The sequence below is a fragment of the Diadema antillarum genome, unplaced genomic scaffold, assembly GCF_040938485.1.
Source record: "Diadema antillarum isolate AM-2024a unplaced genomic scaffold, OU_Dant_1.0 scf00000131, whole genome shotgun sequence".
Taxonomy (NCBI): Eukaryota; Metazoa; Echinodermata; class Echinoidea; order Diadematoida; family Diadematidae; genus Diadema; species Diadema antillarum.
In genome coordinates, this window is record NW_027271020.1 from 2,467,811 (window position 1) to 2,474,247 (window position 6,437).

At 37.4% G+C, this 6,437-nt stretch overlaps 1 long non-coding RNA gene across 2 annotated transcripts; it reads left to right on the plus strand.

The window, feature by feature from the left end:
- Positions 1-1,472: 1,472 nt before the first annotated feature.
- On the plus strand, positions 1,473-4,446 carry LOC139720690 (uncharacterized). 2 transcript variants are annotated; one of them, XR_011710172.1, is made up of 3 exons: positions 1,473-1,847; positions 2,589-2,684; positions 3,704-4,446. It is a non-coding gene; the product is annotated as an uncharacterized lncRNA (long non-coding RNA). The 2 variants fall into 2 exon arrangements; XR_011710171.1 differs by having other exon boundaries at positions 3,707-4,446.
- The last annotated feature ends 1,991 nt before the right edge of the window (positions 4,447-6,437 follow it).

The window sequence follows — 6,437 nt, forward strand, 5'->3', positions numbered from 1 at the left end:
CTACATAAAACAGGACCCAGGACAACTAATTTAGATTTTCTAACCTGATATGATGAATGGGTCAGTAAGTGCTCAACGTTTTTATGTTCAACTGAATCCTGTACCTTTTCTGTTGGAAATTTTGATGTATTTACCCACTATTATAGGTTGTATATATTTCGTCCATGAATTAATTTGAACTGACGTTAGTTTACAAGCTCCAGATTTTTCAAATGTAGCTCAGATAAAGTTCGTCAACAATGGTGCCTGTTTCTAAATTGTTTTCAAATAAAATGACCTAAAAAAAGCCGAAATAAAACTGAATCCAGACAAAGAAATCATCTTCTGTCACAGACTGCAGAAAACTTGCTATTCTGAGGACGCGTCTTTCTTCCTCTGCGTAACGATGACGACGCACATCACGACGGCAAGAACGAAAAGGACGATGAGAAGGGCGTAAGTTGTCGAAAGTTTTTGCAGTATTCCAGCTACAGAACCTGGAGAAAGAAATAGAGAGACAGAGAGACCATGAGGTATGTTATGAAAATGACGTTTTAGTCATCAATGTTTGAATCTTATCAGGTTGTGGTTTGTAATAAGATATTTTACGATGAAATAAACTTGATGTGTGGTACGGTCCCACAACACCAAACTTAAAATGCTTCGCCATGAAACGCCAGTAACATTTTTTTTTCTCAAATAAGACTCTGCCTCAAAGTAGTTATCATGATCTAATATTGTAATTGTGAATATAAGTTTAAAAATCATGTTTGTTTGTTTTTCGTTAAATTCCCAGTCCCATTTCTGCTGCACAAATGAGACAGTTCATTCCAATGTGACACATGGAGTATCAGCATTGTTTATCTTTTAAAAGTTTGCAGCTTATTCTGTTGTTGTTTTTATTGCAACTGATTTAGGAATTGCCCTACATCGACGTAAAACCGCTTTTGTATTTATGTCGACGTGGGGTAATTTGTTTAACAGTTGCAATATTATCCATTTTGTTCAAGCTCCCTGTCTGTGAGTTTGAAAAGAAAACTGGAAACGGCCGAAAGTAACAGACAAACTCTAAATCCTCTCTCATCTTATCCAAGTGTAGAAAAGATGTGAAATTCACGAAGTTAAAGTGAATGATATATTGTTGTATACCCAACGCCTACCTCCAGTTGGACAATACATTTCCGATGCAGTGATGAAACCGAAGTCGTTGAGGGCGCTACAAGTGACAGAGACACATTTCTCAGGTTTAGGGCTGAGATAGACCCACGGAGATCTGCCTCTTGAGAGCGTCAGGTTGTCTGCTGTAATCACGTACTGGTGGAAATCAGGGTGGGGCTGGTAATCTTCGGTCACGTGACACAGAATTATGACAACTGTCACGTTGTCATCAGACGTATGCTCAGACAACGTCATCTCAATCACATCATCTGTCAATATAATTATTTAGAACGTCGGAGACATTTTGATAAACACTCTAGACCAGTGCGTTGAAGAATCAGCAAGCTTGCACTGGTATCTGAACTATCTAAGATGATCCAATCCAAGATGTAACATCGCTCGCACAGAAAAAAAAAGGAACAGTGCACAACTTTATCAATTATAAGAAGTTGAACATGGTCAAGAAAATTTAAGAGGAACATTTAGTATGCTATGTTTAATAAGTTATTACATCAGACTGTGTGTCTCAATCAAAAAACTTCATCTGTAAATTCATGACGAAACAGATACGTTTGGAAACATTGCTACCACCCTGTTGCCATAATTGTCTTTTCTAAATGGCGACGGTTGTCTTAAATTTGGATCCAATGTGGACACTGGAAACTTGAAAGTGGCCAACATGACTTACTTTCAAGCGGGCATGAGCTGAGGTAAGCTTGCCAAAGACATCTTTACAGTCGTTCATATGGCTTACACTCAATACATGTGTATTGAGACAATTAATACCTACCTTTGGGGCAATGCAAACTGATAGAGGTCGTTGACCCGTGGATATTGCTTCCGGTGCACCTGATGTTAAGACACCTGTTCTGATGTGACGTCACAATGACAGACCTATTTCTTGAAGAGGAATTCACGATATCACCGTTTACCTCAATATCGAAGATATCGATTGGATGTTTAGGTTGGTCCGACGAATCGATAGAACAGGTAATATCAACATTGGTGGTATCGATGTCGTTTTCCACTAGGATTGAGATCAGGCCTTCCTCTGGTGGATCTATCAAGATCAAGTCGTGTAATGGGGGAAAGAGAACAACAATTAGGAGGATACGATTTTCTGTCTCAAAGCTCATAACAACTGGAGTGCAAGAAAAACCCTCATTATGTACAGAATATCAGATTTGAAAACATTGGCACGAACTTCCAGTTATGGTAATCTAGCTTAATCGCTACAAAACTCCACATCAGAGATTTTAGCACGATACCCTGTCCAAATCAGAACCTGATTGAGCTACATTTATGATTGCCTTTCATGTAGATGACATTGAATTCAATGCCCTCAGTGTTCAAACTCGATCATAACATTTGAATATTTAACTGTTGTTTATTTTCAAAACTTGATATTCCACATTTCCATCGTCTTTATCTTCTTCTTCCTACTTTTCTAGTCACTACCGGAGCGATTTAGTTATGACGCCTCCAGTTTCTACGAGACTCTTGGGTCAAATTTGAGTTCTCATCCTCCTCCGCGATGAATGAGTACTGTAAGTGACGTAATGCTAGATTAATATTAATTCTTTGGTTTCTTTAGTGTCTGATATACAAAATATATTTAATTCAAATGGACATGGCCCACAAGAAGTTTTTCTCCTTCACTTTACCATTTAAGATTTTCATAAATTATCTCTCTTTTCTAATAAACTGTCAAGTGTTTATTCAGGAGATTTGTGACATTCCTATATTAGGAGAACAAAGTTTCCGGAAGACGCCTTTGTAAACAGTATAGACAGCATTGTATTCCTTCGTCTAGCTGTTCGAAAAGACAGTTTATATAGCGATAAGACAGAGAAAATGGCATGTATGTATTCTACGTTCTTACAATTGTATATCATGATTATTATGTAAAACACACACACACACACACACACACACACTCTCTCTCTCTCTCTCTCTGTCACACACACACACACACACATACAATTTCACATGAATCTGTGAATCCATACCTGTAGGGCAATATGTTTCCGTAGTGTTGGTCGAACCGAGATCATTGGTCCCAATGCAAGTTACCGCAGTACAGTTTTCAGGCCTTGTCGATAAGGTGGTCGACGGCCAGGATGATAATGACAAAGTCTTCTTTCCAACCTCGATTCGAAAGGTATGCAGTGGAGGATGAATCATAGCCGTTTCATTTACGTGACAGTTTACGACCAATATTGGTTGGTTATTTTCACCCCGTTCCTCTTCAAACTGAATGTTGATTATTCCAGCACCAGGTGCATCTGTATATGAAAACACGCGTTATAAAGAAAGAGAGAGCGGTAGACAAAAAACAAACAAACAAAGAAACAAAGAAATAAGCAAAGAAACACCCCATATTATCTAGATGTGACCTAATGTGAAAGCCGAATTTGTCAAACTATGTTTTATGATCAACTGGTTTGTCCGCTTCACAAAAACCCACATTTCAATGTTTGCACGTTACCTTAATGTTCACTCTAATATTAGTCTTAAAATAGTAAGCATAATGCTGAGGTTTTCATCCCCCTCACCTTTTGGGCAGTAGGTCTTGATGGAAGAAGTCGAGCCATAGCCATTCTGACCGATACAAGTGACGTTCGTGCACCATTCGGGGCGGGGTGAGAGGATCAGAGAGTTGGAGTTAGACTTCGTCCCAGTCTCAGTTTGGATGATGAAAGTGTGCAGACGAGGGAATGGCTGGTCTCGCGAATCCACATGACAAGTAATGGAGAGGTTGACTGCAGCATTGGGTAGCCTTTTCTCAAGGAATTCCACAGATATTATATCGGCGACAGGCGGATCTTTGGAAAAAGTCAATCGAAAAAAACCCTCAATTAAAGTGATTATCGCAGTGCCCTTGCTTTAAACTTAATTCAGCTTATAATATCGAGGTGAGAGGCACACAACTGAAATGGTCTTGTTTGCGCTAACTTTACACCTTCTATTACCTTTTGGACAGTATATCGTGGATGCTGTTGATTCGCCAATTCCGTTGCTTCCAACACAAGACACTTGGATACACCAGTTAGGACGAGGCGACAAGGTAGTACGAGGAGATGAAGACTGTGACAAAATGACGTCATCAGCCGAGATGACGTAAGAATTGATAACTGGAAAAGGTTGGTCCGTGGAAGTCACGTGACATTCAATGTCGACGGATGTCTCGTTTTGAGTGTCTACTCCCTCATGAAACTTGATGGACAGTGTGCCGTTCATTGGAGGACCTAAGTGTGAAGTTGAGATAAAGATTCACATCAAGCACGCAAACAATAAACAAACAAACAAACAAACTGCTTTCTATCCTCTTGGCTAGAGTTTACAAGAACTGTGAATGATCACTGCTTATAACGGCGTTCTCATTCAGGGGTTCATACACAGCGTCTGCCATGTGTCATGGATTTATTTTAAGAACGACCTTTTATTGATGAACATGAAGCGACAGCCGTTTGATATAATGGTATAATAAACAATAGGTGCGATGACTTTGTATTTATATTCACCTATTATATTTGACTTTGGAATACCAGAAGTCAGCAATATTATAAATTTATAATTAAAACCCCAATATAAATACGTTGTAGTTTGCATTTCGTTATCATTCTCGCTGTCTTTTCCTTAGCAGCATGGGTTTATAAAAAAGGAAACAATAATACTATATGAATCGATCATAATATTTTCATCAAATTCTTAAACAGGATATTTCAGTAAAGTTTATATCTTATATAAGTTATGCTGCTGTGGGAGTACAGAGGTACAGTGGTTAGCTCTGTGGACTGCTGATAAAAAAAAAAATCAAGATTGGTTGTTATTATTATAGTTATAATTTTATTACCATTAATCAGGACATATTATAATATTGTTGTTTATTCAATTCTTTTTGTTTATCGTGTTAGGTTACTGAGTTCTTCGCTACAACTTATTTTGGTCAATTTGATCACTGACGCAATCAATCCACACGAATCACTCACGCAGGATGTAAAATGCATGGACCAACAAATCACACACACAAACACAACACATACGCAGATAAAAGGGACAACCACACAGAGGTATACATATATATGATATGGATATATATAAACGTGTACATACATATCATATCTATATACATATACATATGTATATATATATATATGTGTGTGTGTGTGTGTGTGTGTGTGTGTGTGTGTAACATGTCCAAACTTCTGCTTGATTCGCTTTTATTTCTTAAAAAAAAAACGGGCTATAAGAATAATCCATTGATGTAACTTCTGATTCACCCAGGTGACGTTCAATAAAGGTACAAAACCAAACAATTGCATCTGGACTTACTGTTTTAATTCCGAAACGAGCTGATGAAGCGTCCAGGATCTCACGTGAAACCATTCTCAGAATTAAAACAGTAAGTTCAGATGGAATGATTTAATTTTGCACCTTCAGTCCAAATATAAGTTAGCCTGATAAAAAAGAGTAAAATCTTACAAGTTTAGCGGTAAAAATTGGACTGATATCAGATGAAAAATAAGGAAGTTATGACATTTTGAAGTTTTGCTAATTTTTGCACAACAGTTCTGGTACAGTGGATATGAATATGCAAATGAGTGAGCTAACCATGTCATACCCTCACAATTTTCAATTGATCGTGCACAAAAAAAAGAGAGAAAAATTCAATGTTTCTGTCACTGAAGTCTAAAACATCCTTTGATATTATTCCTGATATATTCATAATCATTGACTATTCAAGAACTCTTCCCCCCCCCCCCAAAAAAAAAAATAGCGAAACATCAAAATGTCATAACTTCCCTATTTTTCATCCGATTTCGATCCAAATTATACCGTGTAACTCGTGATATTTTACTCTTTCTTATCAGACTAACTTATATTTAGACTGGATTTCCCCTTTATAATGCAGGGAACTTATACCACACAAACGAATTTTCCATCAAAAAATAAGATTTTGAAAGTGATAGATTTGTTTGATTGCTATAGAGGCATTTTTATCTACAAATTTTCCTCTGATGATGTTCGTGATGCTTTGTACATTCAAAAGAAACTACTCTGTCCATAATTATACCATACCCGTCAATGTGACGCTTATCTCCCCGTAGAACTTACAGATTGTTTATCATTATCATTCTTTAAATAAAAATTAAGCCAGTAACTATCGAATAGTTACACCACGCAAGTTCACTGAAATTTTGTTCTCACTTGCTCATGAAAGCTATGCTGCCCTGTTTTCTTGTCACGCAAATCAGTCTTGATCCTCGCTGTTAGCGCTCTCAAATTCCACTAAAAAC